The sequence below is a fragment of the Passer montanus genome, unplaced genomic scaffold (assembly GCF_014805655.1).
Source record: "Passer montanus isolate IOZ18808 unplaced genomic scaffold, ASM1480565v1 scaffold5, whole genome shotgun sequence".
Taxonomy (NCBI): domain Eukaryota; kingdom Metazoa; phylum Chordata; class Aves; order Passeriformes; family Passeridae; genus Passer; species Passer montanus.
This window is the reverse complement of record NW_024369929.1, coordinates 12,258,355-12,274,398: the sequence shown is the minus strand read 5'-3', so window position 1 is coordinate 12,274,398 and position 16,044 is coordinate 12,258,355. Positions and strand designations below refer to the sequence as shown.

The 16,044-nt window shown below is 40.4% G+C and overlaps 1 protein-coding gene across 6 annotated transcripts in view; it reads right to left on the bottom strand.

Moving 5' to 3' along the window:
- CHD2 (chromodomain helicase DNA binding protein 2) overlaps nucleotides 1-16,044 on the bottom strand; it is an 83,849-nt gene that overhangs the window by 61,715 nt on the left and 6,090 nt on the right. For 4 of the 6 annotated variants that reach the window (XM_039723081.1, XM_039723078.1, XM_039723077.1 and 1 more), the window contains exons 1-4: nucleotides 7,581-7,999; nucleotides 4,920-4,992; nucleotides 4,144-4,230; nucleotides 2-62 (exon numbers count right to left, since the gene is read on the bottom strand). The gene's annotated coding sequence lies outside the window, so the exon portion shown is untranslated. Of the gene's footprint in view, nucleotide 1; nucleotides 63-4,143; nucleotides 4,231-4,919; nucleotides 4,993-7,580; nucleotides 8,000-16,044 lie in introns of those variants that run through there. The other 2 variants (XM_039723080.1, XM_039723079.1) reach the window with 1 other exon arrangement.

Genomic DNA, 16,044 nt, shown 5'->3' with positions numbered 1-16,044 from the left:
CCAGTGCTTCAACCAAGAGCAGCTATTTTGCTTACAGTGAGTAAATCAATTCCTCAACATATCTGTAGGGAAAATGGGATATTAGAACACTTGAATTAAAACAAATTCAGAATTAAAAGAGATGTAAACCTTAAGGTCTACCAGACCAAGCAATAGCTTTGTTTACAAAAGCCCTCATTAAAAAAAAAACAAAAAAAAACAACAAAAAAAAAACCAACCCAACAAACACAAAAAAACCAACCATTCCCAGCTCACAGCATGTGCTAGAGAAGTTATTTTATTAAAAAAATTTAAATTATCACTAAGGAACCTGTTATTAAAGAACCTGTGAACAACTTAAGAAATTCAGACCCAGTCCACAAATTCATTGAGAAGAAACAAAAAATATATTCTTTGAAGTTTTCAAAAAAGATCAATCAGGCATCAAGTCTGGAAGCATGCTTAAGCAAACCGACTTGCCCTTCACAAGAGAAAAGAAAATGCGTTTTATTGAGAGGAGGTATCTGCTGGATGCAGGGCAATTATGTAACACATTTATGTGGAACAAATTATCTACAATATCTCAAAGTTACTCATGTATGGGCAAGGTCCGAATGAGGAAATCTGACTCTGAAAATGCCTATTGGCAATCTGAATCAATAAATTCTTAATCAGTTACCTTAAGCAAAGGTAAAAAGATTAAAGACCTGAAACAACTCATGAACCCCCTTTTCAGGGTAAATTTCAACTACATGAAAGAAGACATTCCAGTTTATCCTCCTGACACATACAAGCAAACCACTTCTCTTGTCATCTCTCAGAATCTACTTATATTGAAATATAGCCTCAAATGCATAAAAATTAATTAACCTATCCAGTGACAGCATACTGTGCAATCCTAAATTCTTCTCTTCCATTTGACAGCTACTCAGAGGTATAAAAAGAAATATGGGATGAACAGGATTGTAATTTCTTTGTTGATGTAATTTACTTGAAACTCTTATTATGGAAAAAGTCTTTAAAAAGGGAAACAACAAAAAAAAATAGCAGTAGGCTGGCAGAAGCATGTAGAATATCCTAATGCATGTGAAATTTAGAGGTTTAAAAAAGTGTTAATGATATTTTAAAATGTATTTACATGTGCACACGCAGCTGCTACTAAATGGAAGCACAGAACTTCTGCAAAGTGCCCATCCACCATTTTAGAAGAATCACAACATGGCTGCTGGACCATGATCAGCCATGAGGCATCCACCAGTCATCCAAGGCATGAAATATGAACCAGGGAAACAAGTGTTACTTGGGCCCTTTGAATCATTTCACTCAAAAAAGGCCACTTAGAAACTACAATCTATATGAAGACAGGTAAAGTTAATGACTGGAAGACTCTCAATTTACAGCTCTCAGTCATTTTTAATAATTCACGGCACAGCTACACATCCATCACTGCTTCCATGTTGGTTCTTGTTTTCTTTAGCTCTAGAGCAAGCACACAGCTATGGTAGTTTGACAGAAACTTTAATGAGGGTAGTATTTAATATGGCTGTCACCACAAAGCACCTTCCTTTAATGACAGTGTTATGAAGACTCCACCAGAGTTTTGTTCTTCTGACCTCAGCACACTTGTGCAAAAGGAATCTTGGGTGTGTCAGAGTGCTATCACATAGTAGTGACACTTCTCTTCTTGGAATTGAGTGGATAAACCAAACAATGAGCTTTGTGAAAACAGCACGAGGATGTTGGTAATATATTGCATTTCATCACATTAGTTATTTTTTCACTATTACAGAATATGCCCCTGTACTTTAAGTTTTTAATTTTTACATCCAAAACACATTCACTCTTAAACTACAGAATCAATCACCAAAGCCACAGGTTTATGCCACAAGTCAGAAACCAGATCTTGGACGTGCAAGTGTTCGCTGAAAGAAATTAACTTTTCATGTTAACAGCTGTATTTCCTGTATTTAATGTCAATCTTTTAATCAGACTACCTGCTATAATTGTTGTAGCCTGGGTGATGAAAAAAATCCATCCCCTATTTAAAAATAAACATGAATTTACTTTTTCTACGTTATCTAATAGCCTGTTTTTGTTTTAAAATCACAGACACTTGAAGTACAGTACAGCACAGCCTACCACACAAAGCACGCCCGGCATCATAGATGTCCCAAAGATTGGCACTAACCATCACACAGTGCATCTCTTTTTTCAGCAAGAAGTCAGGTCAGACACCCAAAAGCTATGACCTGGTATCACATTTTCTCTTGTATAATTTAATTAACAAAGTATTTTGGCAAAGATGATGTGTATCACCACACCAACAATCTTCCATGTACGCTGCCAATGCTACCAGAATCTATTCTATGAGAATACTTAACACGGGTTCATATCCCCACAGAGAACAACTTCCTCTACTGAGGTTTGGACTCAGTCTGAAAGGTTCTCCTGACCCCCTCGATCCTCAGGAGCACACTGTGGCGTAGCCATGAACAACTCAAGTCCCAGTCGTGTGCATCTAACCCACTGAGGTCTACTTATCCTAGAGGGGAAGCCACTGTTAGCTGAAAACAAGTTGTTCTTGCAAGAAAAGGCAGCTCTGAAGAGCTCACAAAAGGGACAGTTAAAGCTGCTTTTATTGTAATGTCTACTCAGCACTATCAGCATTAGGACAATACTGGGAAGATGCAAGACCATTAGGATCAAAGTGCTGAATTTCGTATTTATCGTAAAACGCTCAGGTCAGGCAAGATCTGATCTTAAGCACTGTGATTTTCTAATTTTTACTTTTCTACTTTTTTTTTTTTCAAGAGCAGGTTAGTTAAAAATTGCAGATTCAGACACTGCAGAATTTAATACCAGGAATATAAATTGAGTCTGACAGGTTCAATCCCATCAGTGTTATCAGACTTTTGTGTGACCCAAGCTGGCCTTGCTTTTATCGTAATAGGCTGTGCAGTATCTGTGATTTTTGACCCTTGAAACTGAAAACTTACGTGGGATTTTGGATATGCCGGGTTGTTCTTAAGGTATGAGATCATTTCTAACACAAACTTCTAGTTCTCACACTTGCCATCAGACAGTCACACGATGAAGTTGCAGGAACATTCTGACATATCACCTTGCTGGTTAGCTGTGTTTGCTGCAGGACATCCATGATGGTGGCACATGTCCAATATCTATAAATATAATTTGAACTCTACCTTGCCCATCAGCAGTGACTCACTGCAGATAAAGGTTTATTACAACCCTAAGTGACATTTTTGTAAAGCTTAGGGAAATTTGTGTACGATATCTTTTCTGTGAACAGACTGAAGGCTTCATCCCAGCCAAAAAAAAACCTAGCTGCACTCAGGTGGGGGGTTCACAATTGTATTTTCGGGTTATCATTGTGAATTATGTAACTTGAAAAAGCAAATCATCAAAAGTATTTTTGGGAATCCCGATACACGTGTCCTCATGAAGACGCCTCACGCTTTGAGGTCCTGAGTATGCACACAAGTACACGAGCATGGGAAGCTGTGAAAAGGAACCAGTCAAGACAGGCAAACAGGATCCCCCACTTTTAATTACAGAGTGGTGCAAGCCTGACTCAAAGGTTACTGATCCTAAATGCAGAATTGAAGTGTAGAAACAAAAAATAAACATTAAAAAGCTGCTTTGTTTACACTGCAAGGAGAGCAAGGTATCTTGTAACAACTGGGTACCACTTTAGACTTTTAGAATAAAATTTACACCAAACCCAGAATTTTAAAGTTTATTGTACAAACAATTTCTCGAAAAGGAAAAGCTTATGAGCGTCCCTGGCTAATAAACCAATACCTTGAACTAAGGAAACGCATTCCTGAAGTTTGATTAGACAACATCCTTAGGTGATGACAATCCTTTGGCTTCATCACATGTCAACATGGTCATAGCAGATTGTTAAAAAGTTGTACTTGTGAGTGACCATAAAATCTTCAAAGATGCAGGAGACATTAAGATTGTTGTAGTACGTACATACTAACTATTTCCAAATGCACTAAGCTTGAAAGAAAATAAATTCAAGAAGGTAAAACACTGAAACTTAAATGTTTAATGTTTATTTTGAAAAAAATTGTTTCCAGGATGATTAAAAAACAAAAAACATAAAACAAACAAACCCCACAACACAGTGTAACGTACCTGGCACGCACGGTACAGAATTTTGCTCAAGGTCTTTTGCCCAACCAGTCATCTGAATCTTTGGAAGAACAATATCCAGTAATAGCCCTTAAAGATAAAAAACAACAAAACCAGGTTTGTCTGAAAACGAGGCACAGAAAAGCTCATTAAGTCCTAACACTCTTGACTGACAAACTTTCTGAAAACACGTAAAGGAAATGTCCTTGAATAAACCGAAGTTTTACCAACAGTACAAAACCAATATTCTATCGCTGTTACGCGTTACTCGCCAAAAACAAGAAACAGGCCCCCAAAAATCTCCTCTGTCAATTCCTGAAGTCTTGGGTTGCTACCTTCAAGTACAAATTCTACAATTTCCCCAAACATTAATGCTACAAACTCATTAAGTAAAAAAACCTAAATTTTCAAAGTTTAATGTAGGTTTTCACTGGTGAAACAGGACGTACAGAACTTCAGTTTATATGCAAACACTGTCCTTTTCCACCAAATACTATATATATATATGTATCCCTATATTATAAAAATAAACAGTCCACTTATTAAATAGCCTCAGTAAACTGAAATTTATACCCAAGCAGCACATAAACATGACATTCTATGAAGATAGTCTACCTGTAACCCCAAAGAAAAGCTTTTTAGAAGTCCAGACAATTTATAAAATGTGTCCCGTCCTTCTGAGACTTTTTTTTCTCTTCCCATCTGCACAGTAGCAATTTACAGTTTCAAAAAAATAACAAGGTAATGAATATACTAACACAAGGTATAACCATTCTTACCTAAGAAAAATAAGGCATGAACAAATCCTCAGGAAGCTAGTCAGGAAACAAGGTTCTGTTCACGAAATCCTACCTGAAAAAACAAAGTAGGAAAATTTTCAGTATTTTGCTTTACAAAAGCAGTGTTAGTCATATGCCTGAAGTCCATCAATCTTTAGTAATTATTAAGTCGGGAAAAACTTATGATTGCAGTAACTGTCTTTTGATCTGAACTCCAAAAATAAAAGTTTGAGTGGCTGTACATTCCTGGCTGAAGAAAAACCCACTGGAGATGAGTGACTGACATACAACATACATGATCTGTGTTTTTCATGAATAACTGCAGTCTGCTCTTCTGTCTCCCATTACTTTAATTTTGAAAGACTTAAAGCTAAAATTCCAATTTAAGATTTTTTTTACTGAGTAATTTATCACACAATATCTCTCAGCCCTTTTACTTTTTTTTCCACATTAAAACCTTTAGCAGAAGGCTATACAAAATTAAATAAAACCTCTACTGATAGCAAGGTTATTTTAAAATGGCTTCTGTCATCAGCGTCTCTGAATTTTAAGTCCTAAGTTACTTCATCTCCCCAAAAAAACCATTTTTTTGCCCTCTAGAATACAGTTTTAAAGCCTTCAGCTTCTTTAACCTTTAATCAGATCTCAAACTATGTTCTTTTAACACAAGGAACACCATATTTGCACAACCTCTAGCCAACTTTTCTTGCCTTTTGTGAAAAGCCATAACATTTTATTTTGCAGCAATTATATTTATTACCAGCATTACTTCACACTCAAGTGTAGAATCATTCTGCAAATATACAATTTTAAAAACCGGTTTTATGCTGAATTAAAAGATGCATAAATTCAAACACCTACACCTTAAAATATGAAAAAACGTGCCGCAGAACTATTAAATAAAACACATTATGAATAGCAAGTAATTTATTTTCTGGATAATTACCTATTTTATTTTCAGCTGTTAAAATAAACCAGTCAAAACTATTTAAAAATTATCCTGTAATATACTTAAGACAAATCCAGGAGACACCCACCTAAAGCTAGAACTTTCTTTAGGGCAAAGTGTGTATGCCAGAACCTGTTCTACACTGCAGAACTGTTGCTGGGCTTATAAAACCACCATAATCCAAATCTAAAATAAAGACACCGAACACTTTGCATAAAGGTGACAGAAGTCCAGTGGTTGTTAAAACTTGTATTTGTATTTCCAAAAAAAGGGCTAATTTCAATTGTTGCAATGACAGATCCTTATTTGCAGAGGAAGTACGGAAAAAATGCAGATTTACCTCCAACTGCAGTATTTAAAATCTGCACAGAGTTTTATAACCTTGCACAAGCGTACACCATTAAAACGCAACAAATATGGCTATACACAACCTCCAATTAAAACTAAAGTTTTTAGTATTTACGTTTTGCTCCTTTACAAAGAGTTTTTATATTTAAAATTACAATTTTACCCTGAAATTGGTAATTGCTGAACGCAAGCCAACCCAAAACAAACGTCAGCTATTACATTTAAACTTGCATTTTTAGAAAGTCTTGCAATAGGTGTTGTACAACTTCTAAATTATGAGAACACCGAAACGACGGTTAAAATGTTTTGCAATAAGAAGTAACTGTGAGATCTCCGAAAAACCTATAAACCGAATAATAAAAACAAACCTGATACCGTGAAATGTTTTTTAAAAGCTTTCCATGTCAGACGCAAACTCATCCGTTTCCTTATCGTGCAATTCGTATTTAAGTAACTCTCTTTTTTTTCGTAGTGTCGCCTAAATCACAACTGTAGTATTTTGCCAACTTTAAACGGTAGACTTGGCATGACTGAGCTTTGTTTTTCTCAAGCTTTTAAGTTTCTACATTGCCGTTTTAATTGCAAAATCAAATTTGCACGTAATTCCTAGGAGTTTTCTTTTAAACTTCTTCACCTGAATTGCTGTTTCTCCAGTGAAGTAAATTTTTCTCTATTGTTTCATAAAGTACCAATCTGTCTCCTCCGCAGCCTGGTTCTCTTACTGGTTTACAAAGAGTTAAAAGCCAACACCCCACAAAAAAACCACTCCAAGTTTTATTTTTAAGAGAAAAGGACATGGCGTCTTTGTTCTTAGAAACTACAAAAACATATCCCCATCCGAACAGCGACGGGCAAGAAACGCTTTTTACACAGACACGGGGCTAAACATTTCAGTGATGCTGTCGTACAGCCTTCACCTCTCCCCCCTCCCTCCACTGCTGCACTGGAGTTCCAGGCTGCTTTGCAGACACCCCCCTTGAACGCCGCGCTGGGGGGAACCGCTCTGCAGCCCCCCAGTGCTCGGTGCTGCACAGGGGAGCCAAAGCCCGCCGCTGCTCCCCCCGGGGCTGCTTCGGGGACAGGGCGTGCGGAGCCTCCCGGGTGCTGCAGGAGAGCCAAGGCAGCGCCCGCAGCCGCCCAGGGTCACCGGGGCTCCCCTTGTCCCGCTCTCCCCTCAGCCCAGCCCGGGCTCGGGCACGGGCGGGGGTCCCCGAAGGTACCCGCAGGTCCCCTCAGCGAGCGGCGGGGGGGGAAGGAGGGGGCAGGAGGAGGCAGCGCCCCCTCCCCCTCCCGGCTCCAAGGACATTTTGTTTTTCCTCCCAAGGACAAAGGACAATGAGGAGCCCGGAGACTCCGGCACTTACCCGGCGAAAAGCAGCCCGCTGACAGGCACCCGGGACCCCGAGGACGGGGCGCTGCTCCCGGCTCTCCCTGCCCGCGGCCAAGGGCGGCCCCGCGCCCGCCCGGCGAGGGAGCGGCGCGGGCAGCGCTCGGCAGCCCGGCGCCATTGCTGCCCGACCGTCGGCAGCCCCGCTCGCCGCCCTCCGAAGCCCCGGAGCCCACAGAGCGCCGGGCCCGATTTGGCGCCCGGGAGCGGCACCGGGGGCGCCCGGCGGGCGTCTCCGGCGCGATCGGCGGGGACAGCGCCGGGAGACGGGCGGGAGCTGCGGCTGCTCCCCGGCCATCTTGTGCCGTGTGTGTGAGGGAGCCTCCGCCGTCTCCTCTCAACTCCTTGCTCCCCTCCCCCCGCACAACATGGCCGCCCGGTCGCTCCTCACTGCGGCGGGGAAGGGGCGGTCCGGCGCCGCGGCCTCCCATTGGCCCGCGCTCCCCGCCTCAGCCGCCCGCCATTGGCTCCCGCCGCCTCCTCGCGCGCCGGCCGCAGCAGCCGCCCCTCAGGGGGAGGCGGGAGCGGGAGCAGGAGCGGCCGCCGTCCCCCGCCAGCCCCACCTGGCCGGGCCGTCCCACCTGAGCTGCCCCGGCACTGCCCTGACCCCGCTGGGCCCGAGCTCTGCCAGACCCCGCTCCAGAGATCTCATGCCTCAGCGGGGTTCAGCCCCCTGAGCTGGCTGCTGGCGCCCCACATCTCACGGCCCCGTTTGCCGCCATTGCACAACACCACCTCTGTTATCAGCCCTTGACATGAGCCAGGGACAGCTCACCTGGCAGGGTCCCCACGGAGAAGTGGGGATACGAACCCCTCTATTCTGATGGGATACACACTGCTGCTGTGCACCCTCAGCTCCAGAGCCCGGCTGGGGCACAGAGCCAGCACAACCCAGTCACCTGCCCGTCTGCCGCCTCAATCCCCCGTTACTGCTGCTCAGAAACTGCACAGATGCACAAATAAAACGAGGTATCCTGCTTTTTTCAGCTAACCATAGAAACTCTGGTGTGCCAGCCTCACCAGGACAGTCTCCTGTTTTGACTAGAGCCATGGAAACCACTTCAGATATCAGCAAGATGGAAAGGCATCCCTCACACTGCCATGAATCCTGTCAGCAGCCCCAGTTATGGTGCTTCTCTGCAAGAAGCACACAAAGCAAACATGACAAAACTGATATTTATATCAGTTTTACTGATATAAAGTTTCACTTCAGTAGTCACTTTGAATAATATGCACACTTTTCACTTTCTTTCATTTGCCCAAGTGACTCCATTAAAAGCAGAAAGAAATTGTCTAAGTCTTCCTTTTTCATATTAATGAACCTGGGTAATTATGACAGAATTAAACTAACAATACCTCAAATGATTAAGAAAGGCCTCAGGATCCAGTCTGGCACTAGAGATCATGCAGTTGGACTTTGGCAGCTCTCTCCTGAGTCCTGGAAAAACCACAAGGAAGTAGCCAGCTGAAAAGAATCAATCCCTATGATTTTGAGCCAAGAGTTGTATTCCTTTCAAAATACAGACAAAAGATTGCCTCGTGTATAGGATAGCAGGGGATATCTACTGCTTGTAGACAGTGGGATAAGGTGTTACCATCTTCAGAGAAGGGATGGTGGTGACCCACATAAAGGTGCCACAGCACAGGAACCTCTAGTCAAGGAATCAATGGTGGTACTGAAGAGTTGATGCAGCTTCTCACTGAAAAGGGGCAAAATGCCTTTTTTTACCCTCTCACAAGAAGAATTATTGAAGTTCTAGTCTAGGGAGACTATGGATAGCAGAAAGCCTGTTCTGCAACTTCTTTCCCGTTTAGATTCCTGCAAAGGCCAATTCCCTTGTTCTCAGTGGATCTGCTCTCACATAACTGTATCTAAAGGCGCTTGCATGGACAGAACTCAGATACTGTCCTCCTTGGAAAACCGCCAACAGTGAAAAAAGGGGGAATGATGAGGCAGGATCCAGATGAAAGCAGGGTGCAGCAGCACTTCTCCTTATGTCAGCATTTTCAGCCAATCCTGCATGGTAAAACTTCACAGCAAAGACCAAGATTAGAAATTCCATGTACAATTTCCAGCCTTTCTCTTGTTTCTTCCCAAACACAAGTATGTTTCTAGCAGAATATATGTGTGATCACTTGCAATAACCACATGAAAGAGAGAAAAGAGATCAGGGATTCTAGACATAATAGTACCTTGTAAGAGTAGTGTGATTCCAGCCAGGACAGTTGAGATTATGCCTGAACAAGACCTAACCTGTGTGCTCCCACTGTTATCTGATTTTCTCTAGCTATACCAGACTGTCTAGTGTAATAGACTGTTTCTCTTTAAAAAAAAATTTAAAAATAAAAATAAAAAAACCAGACATAACAACCCTATGTACATTTATAGATAAATGTTTCTGGAAGTCTGTTACTCTATTGCTGCTATATGTAACCAACAAATTACTCAAAGTCTAATATCTTCATTAAATACGTGTAGCACTGCTCTTTTGCTTCCTGGGCACCAAGACCTGAAGCAGGTCTGAAAATCCTTCCACGAGTATCCATGACCTCCGTTCCCTGGTCCTGAGTAGCTGCATGGAGGTGAACACAAGTACAGTCACTCTGCAGAGCCATGGTGCTGCTGTTCCTTACCAGGAGCAGACTGTTTGCATTCTTCTTCCTAATGAAACTGTGGAACAAAATTCTCATTCCTACTGCCTCTGAAGTTACCCCACTTTTGCCTCCTAAATTCAGCAATATCCTCTGCAATATCCTCTATAAAGTTCATTCCTTCTTCTTCAGATAACACATTCCCTTCCTTTGTGTATCATTAGACCAAACACTTCAGCCATGTTTTATGAACCACATGTCCGAAAATAATGACACAAGTTAATGTTTCCATTACTAATTTGGGAACTATTTTCTGAGATTGCGTCTGTGGCTGGCATTCCAGATGGAGGCACAGAACCTGACTTTCTGGTACTCTGTTTTCTTCTAGAACCTTTCTTCCTTCCCCCAGCCCCATGTTATTATCCTTTAGGGACAACATACAAAGGCACACTGTGATCCCACAGGGCAGTGTCCCTTCCCCATGTGTCCCAACCTCCCTTCTGTACCAAAGGACACCAAAAGGTTGGTGAAGCAGTTTATTCTTTGTTATACAGCACAGCCCTCAGATCTTTGGAGACACAAATATAATGGAAAGGCAAATATTGGACAAAATGGTCAAGTATTGTATCTGCCTTTTGAAGTAGAAAACAGGAGTCTGAACAAGACTGAGAGATGTCACCAAACTTTTCTTCAACCAAAACTCTCACTTTTCAGAAGAAATCAATGCCAATTTCCTAGGCCCTAGGCCAAACAGAATAGTTTGGATTACTTGGACAGAGAATATGCAAACAGGATATGGAATGCCCTTTGAGCACAGCGAGCTGTTTGTGGGAGGCATTTAACTTCCTGTGAACTGGGTGTTTATAGAAGTTGTCACTTTGTCCTGAATCAAGCAGCGGCTCTATTTTCAGATTTTGTATGGAACCTGTAATATGTTGGTCAAACAATCTGGTTTTTCCCCTCCCCTTTTGTTTCCTTCCTCAGTAATTGACGATTAAAATCACAGTAACTGCTCAAGTAGATACAAAGTCACCTTCCAAGCATGGAACCACATTCCCCATGTGACTGGTGAAGATGACTCTGGTGTATAGATCCCAGCTAAAGCGTTTTGCTACTGCCACAAGACAAGCAATAAACCCAGCAGCAGCAAGGATAACACTCACTTCTACAATGAACTGGTACTGCTCATTCTGCTTCAAGTCTGGAACTGGAATTGAAATCCAGACTTTTGCTCCAGCCGGTAATGAATAATTGCAAACACATCGACACACATAAAGAGAACTTTTACATATGCCCTTTTTGTTCCTAGGCTTTAACACCAAAAACTGAGATTATGTTAATATGGGGGGTTTGCTGGCACTTCCATGGGGCTCATGTTCAGAATGATGAACCTTGTGAGCAGCAAAAAAAGATTTATTACTGTGAATAATTAGAAACAAATTCTTATCAGTGTTATAAACATATGGTAAAGAAAAAAATCTTTCGATCTAAGCCAAACCCCAGTGTTTTTTCAATTTATTCAAAGTGAAGCCATTTTGACCAAGATTCAGCTCTTTATATTCCTGCTTTCAAAAGAAAGTAAGTTATTAATAAAAAATATAAAGAAGAAATGGAAGTCAAAAATTGATTCAACATATTTTATGGGACTTAATGGTCTCTCCTAAACAAATTTTTAGCTTGTTGGTCACAACATATCAGAGTCAGTACTGTTACTGTACACGTGATCTTGTGGCCTGAGCTCAAAGTTTAGATCTAAGAGCTCCTTAACAACCGACACACCTCGCTGTTTCAGTTTTGCATGAGTTCCTCTATACAATAAAGCAAATAGCAGACCAGCAATTATTGTCTAGTGAGAGGATTAATTATTATCCTTTATATTAACTCTGCTAGGGAATATACACACATTTTTCTTGGGAAACCAAATCCAATTTTCTTAAGGAGGTTTGAGACTCAAAGTTCTTTGTTTTTATTACAGATCACCTTCAAACTAACCCTTGCTGCCATCTTAAATGGATGTAAGAAATAAAGTTCATCTCAGTCAAGGTATTTATGCTGTATTTGGTCCATGTCTAACATACAGCTATTGCCTTCAATGACAGCCTTAGAAGTATAAGAAAAGTCAGAAAGACGCAGTAGTCCTTATTCTGCTGAAATCCTATGGGAGTTTAAAACTCTAGACTGTTTCAAACTTAAATAATGTGGGTGACAGGATAGTAATATGTTTAATTGCTTCTTAAAGTAAACCACTGGAGCTTGGAACAACAAACCTGTTTCTTTACCCCCTTCTTTAGCCCCTACTTCTTGTATGGAATGTCCTGTTTTTTCAAGGTCACCTTTTAGGTAACAAACTATTCTGCTTGGCTTGGAAAACTTTTATAAGAGTACTGGGACATGGTAGAAAAATACTGACCATTTTACCTGTCTCCACTTAGACACTGGAATTTATAAAAGTGTTAACAAGGTATTACATGTCTCGTTACATGAAAAAAATTATTGCTTACTGCTGACATCACCTTTGAAAGCAAATAAGAAACTGAAGTGCACCTTCCCAGGGACTGTAATGCCAGAGTAGAGCACACCACGGCAGGTGCTGTGACCTGGCTGACACACTTGAACTGCTCTGCACTGATCAAGTTCCCTGCCTGGAAACTTGCAGGACTGGAACCATACAAGGATTAGACGTGGTCATAGGGTTTAAAATCCCTTTAAATGGTAGGAGTTGCAAGCAGTGTTCTTTATCTCACCATTCTGGCTGGAAACAGAGTCTGCAGAGTCACGGGATGTTTTGAAAATCCCAAAAACATCAGCATAATTAAGGGAGCCTAATCCCATCTTACATTTCAAAATTGATATTGTTCTCCCATTTTCCAATATGTTAAGGAATTGTTACATAATGAGTCAGAACACTTTACAACTTTTAAGCCAAATCTTCAGAATAGCTGGACTTTAAATGTAGCTGTAAAATTTTTAGAAGATATAGACAATGGATTTTTTTTTGTAAATTCAGATAATTTCAAATTCTAGCATGATTCTAGCATAATTACTTCCTTATGCACATTTAAATCTCATTTTCCAAAGGTATTTACATGACCATCCTTGAAACTTATTTCCTGCAAACAAAAGCCAGTAATGCTTGATTGCTTAAGTGTTTGAGGAATATGATCAGAAAAGGGAAAACAGGCTTAGCACAAATATGTGTTTACACGTCAAAATCAAAGGACGCAGGACAAAAAAAATATCCAACTATAAGCTCAAATTTTTATTTTTACGCACTCTCCATCTGAGTTCTAGTGGAGACTTTGGAAAGTTATGATGATGATGATTGTAACAACAACTATATTTTCTTGGTAAATCTCCTTGGAGTTTTGGAGGCAAAGGGTTTCATACCGGCCTTGCAAACATGAGGAATTTCACTCAGACTGAACAAGATAAATTACAGCTACTCTAGAATGAAAAGAAAAACAGCCCAGGCCTCCAAAACCACAAGTATAGAATTGGGATTTTTATTTCAAGCAAGTTTCAAGCCTGTTTCTATAATGATCTTCATTCTCTTCTCCCGTGTGCAGGTGGCACCGTAGGGCATTTATTGATTGGTATATAAAAGTTGACAAAATGATGCATTATTCAGTAAATTGCCACATGCAGGGAAAAGGAATGGTACCTTTTTTCTGAAATCTTACAAGCATATACTTTTTTTATTTCATAGTGTGAAAAAGCACTGAATCACCCTGTTGTAGTGCACCATATATATAAAAGACCACTTATGTAGCAGCTCAAAACAAACTTTTTCGTATTTGTCAATACTTGCTAGATGTGGAGTCCAATTTTTGCTGTAGTAGAGGCACCGACACACTTGGATTAGAATGTCACCTGAACAGAAACAGCTCCTCTGTCAGGCTAATGTTTCCCATGATCTTTTGTATCTTCTTCCTACAATCAATTCGTTATAAACTGGCTCTTACCAGGACTTTACCCAACTCAGCAAGCTCATCAGCCCAGGGACTAGAGCAGCTCTGGGCAAGTCAGGCACATAAACTCCAGGATTACCAGCTGTAACTGTTGCAGACAAGATTTTCACGCTGAAACAAATACTTCCCCTCTCTCCGACCAACCCAGCAAGGGTGACAATCTTGTCTCAGCTTAAAACCATTCACAGTGCACTTTTTAATAGTTGAAGTTTTATATTAGGCAGCAAGCTGTGGGAAAACATAAGCAGCCCTAGAAAACACTGCTGGTACAATCCTCTCACAAAATCAGGTCAATGGCTTTTTGTGCAATTAAAGCAGCAGAGCAAACACAAGATATCTTGGCTGAGACACGCACAGTGCTTGATCACCACCTGAAAAATCTGACTGTCACCTTCAATACCATTTCACCCAGAGGAAGATCACAACAAGGTTCTATGCGCCCAAAACAAGATTTATTTTCTTCAAGATTTAATCATGCATCTAACCAGAGTCTATCACTTCTACAAATGTGTCTTAAGTGTAGAAACATTTACTTTAATGACAAAAGCTGAGATTTTGATTTCTTCTTGTTACTCCAAACACATGGGACATAAGTTACGTGCCTGTGCCTTTAATTCAGGGCTGAGTAATTACATTTAGACCCGTGGAATCACTCCAGTTTTTTCTTGGTGTCTAAACCTAATGTTGTCCTAAGGATTTGGAAGCACATGAAGTGAATTAGGGATGAACATGTATGGCAGTACTTGGAAAATGCAACTGAAATGAATTAATCCAGTCTGTAGAAGGGAAAGAAAACCTGAAGCAGAGGTCTAAATTTCAAGAGTAAGAGCAAGCACGTTGCAGCTTTGCACAGACAGATATAATTGCATCAGCATTCTTTTAAATTTCCCCAACACTTCTTTTTCTTTCATATTTTTATTAATAATGACAAAAGAAAGAATATAAATTGTGCTATGTACTTCACCTCTTACTCCTCTCCTTCAGTACACCTTTAAAAACCTTCCCTAAAACAGAGTATTGGCAAGGAAGAGACCAAACGTGAGACAGAAGTCAAAACAAATAGGTCAAAATAAAATGTTTTAATTTGGAAATTATCTCAGATTTTCTTGTAACGAGGCACACATGCTACTGATATTAAACAGCACATTTGAATACTCCAACCTAGGGTGTAAGACAAAGGAAACCATAGAGCACTTTGGGGAAAAAATGTGTGGAGAGCATAAGTTCGTATGTGTAGGAGCTAAAGGCAAATGCTTGAATAATTTACAATCATAACATGCATGAAAATGAAACACTGTGACTTTATTAACTAGCTTTTTTTTTTTTTCTCCCCTTAAACTCCAATTATTAAGCTATTGTGCTCCAGGCTAGCATATCAGGTGCTGATAATGAACATTCAGGCACAAAATTTCTGCTGCACAAACAAAAACTGTTCTGCTCAAAAGATTAATAAAGGATTATCTTTTTGTATATACATATATATATACACACACACACTGAACAGAATGAAAATTGTAACCAAAATTGGAATGTTGAAGTCTACTCAAGTGCTGTTAATAATGTGGAATTAAGTTTAGGGAAAAACATAACCTAATTAAGAGGTTCCAAAAGGCACATGAGTATATGCTGAAAAAGTGATTTTTATATATGGAAACTATTTTATGCTTTATGTTATCATTATAATGCACAGTCTTAGACAAACAAACCAAGGATATACACGAATATCACGCTAGAGTTCTTCTACATTGATTGCTGCTGATGAGTGCACTGCACGGCGGTTATGTTTGAACTGCAGATGGAATATAACCTTAGAAGAGTAGAAAAGGGCAATCAAGAAAAATAATGGTTGTGAGATGGCAAAGAGGCTTTTCTGTAATAAAG